Source organism: Pelodiscus sinensis, chromosome 30 (assembly GCF_052426305.1).
Source record: "Pelodiscus sinensis isolate ZL-2025 chromosome 30, ASM5242630v1, whole genome shotgun sequence".
Lineage (NCBI taxonomy): Eukaryota > Metazoa > Chordata > Testudines > Trionychidae > Pelodiscus > Pelodiscus sinensis.
In genome coordinates, this window is record NC_143081.1 from 10,649,653 (window position 1) to 10,660,697 (window position 11,045).

General features: G+C 54.2%; 2 pseudogenes; both read left to right on the forward strand.

Annotated features, from left to right (window-relative positions):
* Positions 1 to 6,352: 6,352 nt before the first annotated feature.
* LOC149521202 (immunoglobulin heavy variable 1-3 pseudogene) lies at positions 6,353 to 7,172 on the forward strand (annotated as a pseudogene).
* A 2,670-nt stretch (positions 7,173 to 9,842) lies between these two features.
* LOC149521203 (immunoglobulin heavy variable 1-46 pseudogene) lies at positions 9,843 to 10,706 on the forward strand (annotated as a pseudogene).
* The last annotated feature ends 339 nt before the right edge of the window (positions 10,707 to 11,045 follow it).

Genomic DNA, 11,045 nt, shown 5'->3' on the forward strand with positions numbered 1-11,045 from the left:
TAAATACGGAGCCCTGCGTCTCGGAACCTCAGTCTCTGTCCAGACACAGACCTGCTCTGCCCTGCTCTCTGGGGAGTTTCCCTCAGTGCCTGGGAACGAGAATGGAACCTCTGCTGCTTTTCCTCGCCCTGCTCGCCGCCCCCCGCTCTGAGTGTTCCTGGGGCAGTGAGGGGTTTAGGGTCCCACACACATTCAGCGGCTAATTCCTTCCTGGATTTGTTTCCTTTCCCCTGGTGTCCTCGCTCAGGTGCAGCTGGTTCAGTCCGGCCCGGCGGCGGTGAAGCCCGGAGAGACCCTCACCCTGAGCTGCGCTGTCTCCGGGTTCTCCATCTACTACTCCATCAGTACTACTACTGGCACTGGAACCGGCAGCCCCCCAGGAAAGGACTGGAGTGGGTGGGGAACGCGTATCCATATGATGGGAGCACAGGCTACGCCCCGTCTCTCCAAGGCTGAGTCACCATTTCTGGGGACACCGCCAAGAACCAGGTCTCGCTGCAACTCCGCTCGCTGACAGCTGCAGACAGCGGCACCTATTACTGCGCCAGAGACAGTGACACAGCGCAACGCAAGGCCCAGCACAAAAAGGAGAAGCGGTTTCCAAGCCGCATGCCGTGGCCAGACGAGCAGGGCGAGCGGGGCCCCTCAGAGATCAGGACACACTCGGGGATGGATGCGAACAGCCCACACGCTCCTGTCGGGCAGTGACCGGAGCGGGGCGATTGTCTGTCAGAGGAGAACACAGAGCGCAGGGATAGTCTGAGTCCCGGGTCTTTCTTCCCGCGGGATATAAGGGGTCTGGGAAACCGCCCGGTCCCCGCTACACATGAAAATCCAGACGATGCCAATAGAACTAACTCGCTCTGCTTTGTACCGGGGCGGGGCGGGGCGGGGCGGGGCTGCTTGGGATCCCACGATGCGCACGGGGAGTGAGGCTGCTGGCTGGGAGTCAGACGCAGGGATTTGGTCCCTGGCTCTGTCACTCACTGGTTGCTGACAGAGCCCCTGCCACGGTCTGTGCCTCTATTTCCCCCTTTCCTTATGCAGGGGAGGGGAGTTGCAAAGCTGAACAAAAGCCTTAGCAGCCTTTGAAACATCACAGTCTTTGTTCACATGAGGGTCTCGCTTTGAACCCAGCTGGGCCCTTTCGGAGCCATCTTTCCTCCCCAGCAACTCCCCTCCCCTATGTAAGGAAAGGGGCGGGGGGGGGGGACAGAGGCACAGATCGTGGCAGGGACTCTGCCTGCACAAACCTGCTTCTTTATCTACCCCATTGGCCTGAGGCCTTTTCTGTCAGTGACACAGAAGTTGGGACTCGCCCAGTCGGAGCTCAGCCTGGATAATTGCCCGGATCCATGGACTCCAAATCGCAGCCCCTCAAGCACCGATTGGTCTTCCTGTCCCTGAGGCCCCGGGGCCGGGATCGCTCCTTTCCGTAGGAGGCAAACTGCAGCTCTCTCGCCAGGGCGGATGGCACCAGGTCTCGCGGGATTAGAGCAGGAGATTCAGACTTCTCCATCGATCGGGCCTCGCACCGCCGAATGCAGCGATGCCAGGTCACCTGGGAACTCTTTGTCCAAATACTTGAAACTCTTGTCCGTAGCTGACTGGGGAATCAAACAGGCAGCACACACCGGGTGGGATTTCTCATAGACTCATAGACTTTAAGGTCAGAAGGGACCATTATGATCATCTAGTCTGCACCCTGCACAGTGCAGGCCACAGAATCTCAACCACCCCTCTTAGAATAATCCTCTCACCTATATCAAAGATATTGAAGCATTCAAATACTTTGAAGGACCCAACATGCAGAGAGTCCTTCAGCTGTAATCTGTGCCCAATGCTACAGAGTAGGGCGAAAAACCTCCAGGGCCTCTGCCAATCTACCCTGGAGGAAAATTCCTTCCCGACCCCAAATATGGCGATCAGATAAACCCTGAGCATGTGGGCAAGACTCACCAGCCAGACACCCAGAAAGTTCCCTATAGCAACTCCTATCATCCCTCCATTGACCTATTTCCAACTGATAATGAATGGTCAATTAGTTACCAAGATCATGTTATTTCATCCAACCATCCCCTTATAGAATCATAGAACTGGAAGAGACCCCAGAAGGTCGTCAAGTCCAGCCCCCCGCTCTAGGCAGGACCAATCCCATCTAAATCAACACGGCCAGGGCTTTGTCAAGCCGAGACTTAAATACCTCTAGGGATGGAGACTCCACTATTTCCCTAGGTAACCCATTCCAATGCTTTCGAGATTCCAGGTCCGGACGGCAGAGGGATGGCTCAGTCCCTCTTAGGAGGGAGTCCCCGACCACCACCACCCGTCGTTTCCTTTTGGGGGTGGTGGCCGTCGAACCCCCATCCCTAGGACTACGCATCCCATGCCTTTCAGTAGATGGTGCCCCCTTCTGGTTTCTACCTTGTGAGGTCCCTTCCAGAGCTTTCAGCACTGCAGAGCCTGTGGAGAGAGCTTGAAAGCAATTGCTTACCTCTATAGCATCGGGGGAATCCCGTGCTGGCCTTTTTCCCCTTCTAGAAGTTACATGCTGCCAGTTCTCTTCTTGGTCACGTACTGCCCTCACTGGCTCCTCTGCCTGCCGTGCTTGAAGGATCAATTGCTGCCTTCTATCGAGGAAGTCTTCATCCTCTCTGATCAAGCGTAAGGTCGACACTTGGGCCTCCAGTCCTCTAATTTTTTCTTCCAAAATCTCGACCAGCTTGCACTTCGTGCAGATGAAATCCGTTCTTTCTTCCAGGAGGAAGACAAACATGGCACACGCCGTGCAGGTAACAACAGCAGCAGACCCATCATCAACCATCGCTGCTGTCCTGGAAAAGGGATTTAAAAAGAAAGACAAGAGAACCTCCCGCCCTTCCCTCTCCCCTTCAGAACTCCCTCTCAAAACTCCCTGTTAGCAATCACCTGGTCGCTTGCGCACTGCCTTATAAAGCCCCTCCCCCTACCAAGGCTCAGCCAATCAGCAGAGGCTTCTAGAATTCAAACTTTAATTAGAAGCCAACAGTTTCCACCTGCCAATCACAGCCCCTACCAATCACAGCACAAACTCTATCAAGGGGAGGGTTGGGAAGGGGGAAAAAAAAGCCTCACTCTCAAACACAGGGGAAAATAAATAAATAAAATAAACAAACAAACAAACAAACAAAAAACAAAAAAGAACACACACCAACCCTCACTCACAAACACAAGCTCAGTATACAGCAAGCAGCCCAAAGCACAACACCCACTTCCCTCAAGACTCCTGTATCTGCTTCTCCTTCATCTGGAGAACTCCCTCTCAAAACTCCCTGTTCCCAAGCTCCTTGGTCGCTTGCCCACTGCCTTATAAAGCCCCTCCCCCTACCAAGGCTCAGCCAATCAGCAGAGCCTTCTAGAATTCAAACTTTAATTAGAAGCCAACAGTTGCCACCTGCCAATCACAGCCCCTACCAATCACAGCGCAAGCTCCTTGGTCCCTTGCCCACTGCCTTATACAGCCCCTCCCCCTACCAAGGCTCAGCCAATCAGCAGAGGCTTCTAGAATTCAAACTTTAATTAGAAGCCAACAGTTTCCACCTGCCAATCACAGCCCCTACCAATCACAGCACAAACTCTATCAAGGGGAGGGTTGGGAAGGGGAAAAAAAAGCCTCACTCTCAAACACGGGAAAATAAATAAATAAAACAAACAAACAAAAAACAAAAAAGAACACACACCAACCCTCACTCACAAACACAAGCTCAGCGTACAGCAAGCAGCCCGAAGCACAGCACCCACTTCCCTCAAGACTCCTGTATCTACTTCTCTATCTGGAGAACTCCCCCTCTAAAGCCTCACTCAAAGGGGAGGGGGGGAAACCAACACCCTCACATACCAAACAAACACAAGCTCTGCACACACTAAGAAAGCCCCAATGACAAAACACACTTCCCTCAAGAGTCCTGTATCTGCTTCTCCTTCACCTGGAGAACTCCCTCTCAAAACTCCCTGTTCGCAATCACCTGTTCGCAAGCTCCTTGGTGAAGCTTCCAGAATCACTTGGGTGCCTAAATCCCATAGATCTCAGTGCAGGCTGGGTGTGCCAGCGTTCTTGAAAATCCCACTAAGCACAAACCTGCTTCTTTATCAGCCTCAGTAGTTACAGTAAATGGGCCGCGATACGTAAAGGCCCCGGGCTGGTACATAACCCGAGAGTTAGGTGTCCAAATTGCAGGAAAGCAGAAAGAAATGAAATGTCTGTTCCTAACCCCCTTAGGACACTCTCGTAGGGTCAGAGAATGAAGGGCCCGGTCTGAGCTGCTGCATGGCAGAGGCCAGAGAACGGTACCGGTCTGAGACTCTCAGCCTGGCTGGCCCACTGACTCCCCAGTGCACGTTACACCTTTTCCACCCCGCTCCCTGCAGAACCGTCCAGGCTGAGGAGCCGGGCAGCGCGTGCACCCTCCGTCCGGTTCCTGACAAGGGGTCTGATTCAATCTTCGGCTTGACAAGGCGCAACAGAAACAACCCCCCGTGCAGGGCAATAATTGTGGGTGTGATCCAGCCCCCAGCCCCCAGCCCAGGGGCCCTTTCTACACCGCGAACGAGCTAGGCACATTCCGGGCGGACGCTACCTGTTCAAAGCCCAGGCGCCGAGAGACACTTCCCAAACGGCCCTCGCCCCGCAGCCCCTGCTGGGTCTGTTGCCCTTCGCCCTTCGGCCCTCGCCATGTTCTGCGCAGGAAGATTCCTTCCCTCGCTCGCCGCCAGCTCCGAAGTGTTTGCGCTCAGTAAGTGTTTGGGGTGTTTTGTGTTCGTAGGTGCCCGGTGCGAGGTGGAGCTGGTGGCGTCTGGGGTGGAGTCTAGAATCCCGGAGAGTCCCTGAGACCCTGCAAAGCCTCTGGGCTCACCTCCAGCAGCGCTGGATGCGCCAGGTTCCCGGGAACTCGCTGCAGTGTGATTCGGAGAAAATGTTCTTTATAGAGTCGGCCAAAGGGCACTTCACCGTCTCCACGGACAATCCCAACAACCTGCTGCACCTGCAAATGACCGGCCTGGAGCCCGAGGACACCGCCCGCTATTACTGTGCCAGAGACTCACAGTTACAGGAAACCCCTGAGAGCAAAGCAGAGAAAGGCGGGCACCTCCTCGCGATGAAGAGTGAGATTTTCCCTCCTCCCCCTTCAACTACAGCAGCTGGAGGCTCCATTTGGGATCCAACTCACTTCCCTGGCTCTGAAATTCGGAGCCTGCCCAAGTAACAGACAAGCGGACACGCTCAGTCAGCGGTGACATTGATTTGTGTGTCTATCACGTCACAGGGCGCGCACACACATTGCCAGACACTCAGTGAATTGTTCCCTGGATTCCTACAGCCCAGGTCCAGGTCCCACGTCACAACCAGCTAGTCTCCCCCTCTGTCGGGGTCAGACATGCGCACTGAATGTTCCTCGGAACCGCTCTTGGTGACTTCCCACCCACCCTCCCCGCAGCAGCGAGCTGCCAGAGAACGGGGTAGGGTGGGGAGGGGGAGGGGCACTTGGAAGAGAGACTTTGAAGCTAGACAGACATTGAGCGGGTTAGTGAGTGGCCTTGGATACAGCGATAAACTGAAGTAGCCTGCAAATTAAACCCCCTCCCCCTTCTCCAGGCCCTGCAGGGACACAAGTGACCAAGTGACACGAAGCTAAAAGGACGAAGAGGGGGGATCGTTTCTGTGGTTACTGAAGGGACAGATCCGCACGGGGGCAGCAAAGTGTCACGGTCGCTTCGGAAACGTTTCTGCCCAGAGACTGAATCGGGGAATAATCACCAGGAATTATTGGCTTCAGCTCTGCAGGCTGGGCTGGATCTTGAGCGCGAGGCTCTACGCAGCCTAATCCCCTCCCATTCAGCACGAGTTCGGTGCCCAGCGCCCCTTGGAAGATCTAAGATCACCGCTCACAGGTAGATTTCCCCACTGGAGAGTGCCCGTGTTTACACATTACTGGACTCTGTGTTATGTCAGTTTCACATCCACTGGGTGTGACATTGTGACAACCCTCCACAGGGCACCGTAACATTCAGCTTCACCAATTGTCCCTTAGCTCCCACGGACGCCTCGCTGAGGTCACAGTAGCTTCCATGTTGTCCTAGATCGGGGCCCAGATTCCATAGCTCTGCTCTGGCCTCCTCCGTGGCTGTGTCCCTCCAGATTCTGAGGCCGTTTATTTGCACTTCCGGGCAAAGCCGCGCTTTCGTCACCCGATGTAGCCACGCTCATATGCAAATTAAGTAGGGAAAGTGCCTGATAAAGAACAGCCAGGGCGCCTCGCCAACAGGCGGCGGGTTTCCTGCTTTGTAGCACACAAGGTGGTGGAGGAGAATGACAATGATCGGTCTGGGGTTCTGTTTCCTTCTGGCGGCTGTCTCAGGTAAGGGGATGGATGCAGGTGTCTGCTGGGCACAGCTGGGCCGAGAGAGCAAAGATGGTTTGAAGATGAAGATGTAGGAGGTGGATCAGGAACTCTGGAATCAAAATCCCAGCTCTGAGCAGATCGCATGGGATGGAGTTTTAAAGCCAGATGGTGGGGTTTGATGCCCAGGTTTCATTACTCCGTATTAAGAATCCCGTACACAGCATTGAAAAGCCTCCAGAGCAGATTGTGCCTCAGTTTCCACTTTGCCAAATGGGGATAATTGTCCTTCCCTGCTGCACAGGAATATGACGGAGACAAATTCTCTCTTATTAAAAGGCAGATCAGAGACTGCCTTTAGGAGGCAAGACAAGGGCTTGAATAAGGCCGGGAAGAGGAGGAATAGAATGGAATTAACGGTATTTGTATTGTTTTTCTACAGGGGCCAGCTCCCAAATCCAGCTGATCCAGTCTGGGGCAGAAATCAAGAAGCCCGGAGAGTCCGTGAAGGTCTCATGTAAAACCTGCGGCTACAGCTTTACCGACTATTACATTAGCTGGGTCCGGCAGGCTCCCGGGGAAAGCCTGGAGTGGCTGGGATACATCTATCCCGGTAATGGTGGCACTAGCTACTCCCCGGCCTTCCAGGGGCGAGTCACCATGACCAGGGCCAACTCCATAACCACGGCCTGGCTGCAGCTGGGCAGCCTGCGAGCCGATGACACCGCCACGTATTACTGCGCTCGGCACACGGTGACACAAACCAAAACAACAGCCCTTCAAAAACCCCAGTGAGAGAACCCAGGTGTCCTGCCAACCCTGGAGCCTTTAGTCCCTCCGGCGAGCATTTGCCCAGATCAACAAGCCGGGGTCATTTGTCCCAAATTTCATAGGCCCGTCACGGTCAGTTGTTTAGTTATTTCTGGCTGCAGCGTTAAATCAGTTTTCAGAACAGGCTTCTGTGACAGTCATCTGTGTCATCAGCAAAACAGCCCGGATCGAATGCCCTGAGTGATATACGATAGGAGATTTGAAGGAGGGGTTTTCAATATCTCTGCTTGAAGGTGTTCCTCAGTGAATAAAAAAATACTGGACTGAAAGAGAAGAGGGGTGCCTGTAGCCCATGTCAACCTCCCTTTGACAGTGGAGTCTCAAATTCCTGCTCCCACATCAGGCTCAGGAGGGATGATCCTGGCTGTTTCATTTCCTAGGTAAGTGCTCTAACCACTATAGGAAACCCCACCGACTCCTTCCCTGGCACAAGGGGCTTGGGAGCGTTATTAAGTATCATCTGAAGCACCTACCTTTAGGACAGGGCTGTGAATCCCAAATGCAGTTAGATACTTAACTCCCTTTCACAGGTGGGACCCCTCCTCCGCATTTGCTAAAACTAGAAGCTGCACCAGACAGCCCTACTACCCAGTTTGCTGCCTTTTGTAGCCCTCCTACTAGCCCCCAGCACTCCGCACAGCGAACAGGAGGTGTGATCCCCCGTACCTGGGGAGTCGCAGTTAAATAAGGTGATGCGGGGGCTCGCCAGGGGCTACCCCTGGCAGATGGAATTCGGCCTGTGGGCCAGTATTTGTCCATCGCTGGTTTACAGCCAGTCACAAGTGACTGCACGTGGGATATTTATCTCGCCCGGGTATCCATTGACAAACTCCACGTACATGTCTGTTCCCAGAAGCCCTCGTACCTGTTTCTCATCAGTCTCGGAAGCTCTTTCTAAGGAGCGGTCAGTGCTATTATGCCCCGTTTCACAGAGGGGGAAACTGAGGTACAGGAAGCAGAAGGGACTTGCCCGCAGTCCCCCAGCACCCAGGAGCAAAGCAAGGAACCGCATTCACGTCTCTTGAGTCCCAGCCTGGTTCTTTGTCCTCGCAGATTAGTATGCTCCATATCCAGCAATGCGGACGTGACCGTGCGGGGTTGCAGGTAAGACTAGAGCAAACTTTTTAATACCAGGGACCGCAAACCCATTCACAAACTTTTAGCAGACCGGTAACAGTTAATTTGCATATTTGCATATTCTCGGTCTCCAACTCTTGAGCAGATCCCAACAGCTGAGCCAAACATAGAATCGCCCATTCCCAGCTGGAATGGCGCCGGTGTGGATCAGGCTTCGCGCGGAGGCACTAGGGGGCAGTGTTGCTACACATCTGAGGCAGCGGCAGGCGGTAAAAAGTTGATGCGGATTCAACCTTTACCTTGGTTTCCTGGAATCGTCCCAATCTATCAGCCGACCCCCCACCCTGCCCTTATCTTTAGGAGGGCTCCATGTGCCCCTGCATGATCTTCAGACCGGCCTGCCTATGGGGCGGGGGGACGGGGCAATTTCCCAAGGGCCTTGACAATTTTAAAGGGCCTAGGGCCCCCCAGCCGCTCCTGCTGACAGCACCCTCCACACATGGAAGCAGCCAGCACCGTCCCTGCGGCATCTGGGGGTGGGATGTCTCTGCGGGCTGCCCCCTCCCAGCACCAACTCCGCACTCTCATTGGCTGGGAACTAGCTTCAGGGGCAGAGCCTGCAGGCAGCGGTACTCTGAGACCCCCTGCACCACCCGCCTAGGAGTCACTGCCAGAGGGAGGCGCCTCCCTGAGCACCTTCTATGAAGTTACCTTCATTGCTTCGGAGCTTTGCTCAGCACATGGGGTGACCAGCCAGCGAGCTCCAAACAAACACAACGAAGCATCATCACCCAGCACCCAGTCAGCCTGTGTCACCCTCTGTCACAGGACACTGTGAAGGGCAAGAGTGTAACAGCCCCCCCTCCCTTCTCCAGCCCCTGCGGACACAAGTGACCAAGCGACACGAAGCTAAAAGGACAAAGAGGGGGGATCGTTTCTGTGGTTACTGAAGGGACAGATCCGCACGGAGGCAGCAAAGTGTCACGTTCGCTTCAGAAACCGAATAGAAGAATAAGCACCAGGAATTATTGGCTTCAGCTCTGCAGGCTGGGCTGGATCTTCAGCGCGAGGCTATCCCCAGCCTAATCCCTTCCCAATCAGCACGAGTTCGGTGCCCAGAGCCCCTTGGAAGATCACCGCTCCCAGGGAGATTTCCCCACAGGAGCGCGCTCGTGTTCACACATCCCTGGATTCTGTGTTATGTCAGTTTGACACCCATTTGCTGTCACATTGTCATAGCCCGACACTGGGCACCTTGACATTCACCAATTGTCCTTTACTCACACGGACGGCCCGCCGACATCACAGTAGCTTTCGTTTTGTCCTAGATCGGGGCCCAAATTCCATAGACCTGCTCTTGCCGCCTCCGTGGCTGCGTCCCTCCAGATTCGGAGGCCATTCATGAGTAAAGGCGGGCAAAGCCGAGGTTTTGTCATACCATGTAGCCACGCCCACATGCAAATGTGGGGGGAAATGTGCCTGATAAAGAACAGCCAGGGGGGCTCGCCAACAGGCGGCTGGTTTCCTGCTTTGCAGCACACAAGGTGGGAGAGGAGAATGGCAATGATCGCTCTGGGGTTCTGTTTCCTTCTGGCGGCTGTCTCAGGTAAGGGGATGGACGCCGGTGTCTGCCGGGCACAGCTGGGCTGGGGGAGCAAAGATGGTTTGAAGATGAAGACGTAGGAGGTGGATCAGGAACTCGGGATTCTAAGGAATCGCAGCTCTGAGGAAATCGCACACGCTGGAATTTTAAACCCAAATAGGGTATTCTGATGCCCAATTTTCATTACTCTGTAGTAGGAATGCCGTACGCAGCTCTGAAAAACCTCCAGCCCAGTTATACCTCAGTTTCCCCTCTGCAAGAAGGATAACTGTACTTCTTCTGAACAGGAATATGCCATGGACAAATTCTTTATTATTAAAAGGCAGATCAGACCCTGTGATAAGGCAGGGAAGGGTACTTGGATAAGGTTGGGAAGAGGAGGAATAGAATGGAATTAACGGTATTTTTTTTTATTGACAGGTGCCAGCTCCCAGATCCAGCTGACTCAGTCTGGGGTAGAAATCAAAAAGCCTGGAGAGTCCGTGAAGCTGACATGTAAAACCTCCGGCTACACATTTACCAGCAATTACCTTAGCTGGGTCCGGCAGGCTCCCGGGAAAGGCCTGGAGTGGATAGGATACATTGATCCCAGAGATAGTGAAACAGGCTATGCCCAAAATTTCCAGGGGCGATTCACCATCACCAGGGAGAACTCCATAAGTTCGACCTGGCTGCAGCTGGGCAGCCTGCGAGCCGATGACACTGCCACGTATTACTGTGCTCGGTGCACAGTGACACAAACCGCAGCTACCGCCGTTCAAAAACCCCGCGAGGGGACCCAGGCTCCTAACTCTCCACATAGCCAACAGGAGCTGTGATCCCCGTACCTGTGGAGGCGCAGGTAAATACGGCATGTGGGGGCCGATCAGGAGCTAACTCTGACTATCGGAATCCGGCCCCCGGGCCAGTATTTGCCCACCTCTGGGCTCCATCAAGTTACAAGAGACAGGAAGCTACAAGGTGTATTTACCTTACCCGTGTGTTCATGGACAAACACCGGAAACGTGTCTGTTCCTGGCAGTCCCTGCTTCTCATCAGATGTGGATGCTCCATCTAAAGAGAGGTCACAGATTGGGAAAATGAAGTTCAGGGAGCAGAAGGGACCTGGCTGCTGTCACCCGGCAGGTCAGGGACAAAACCAGGAACCGCATGGACGT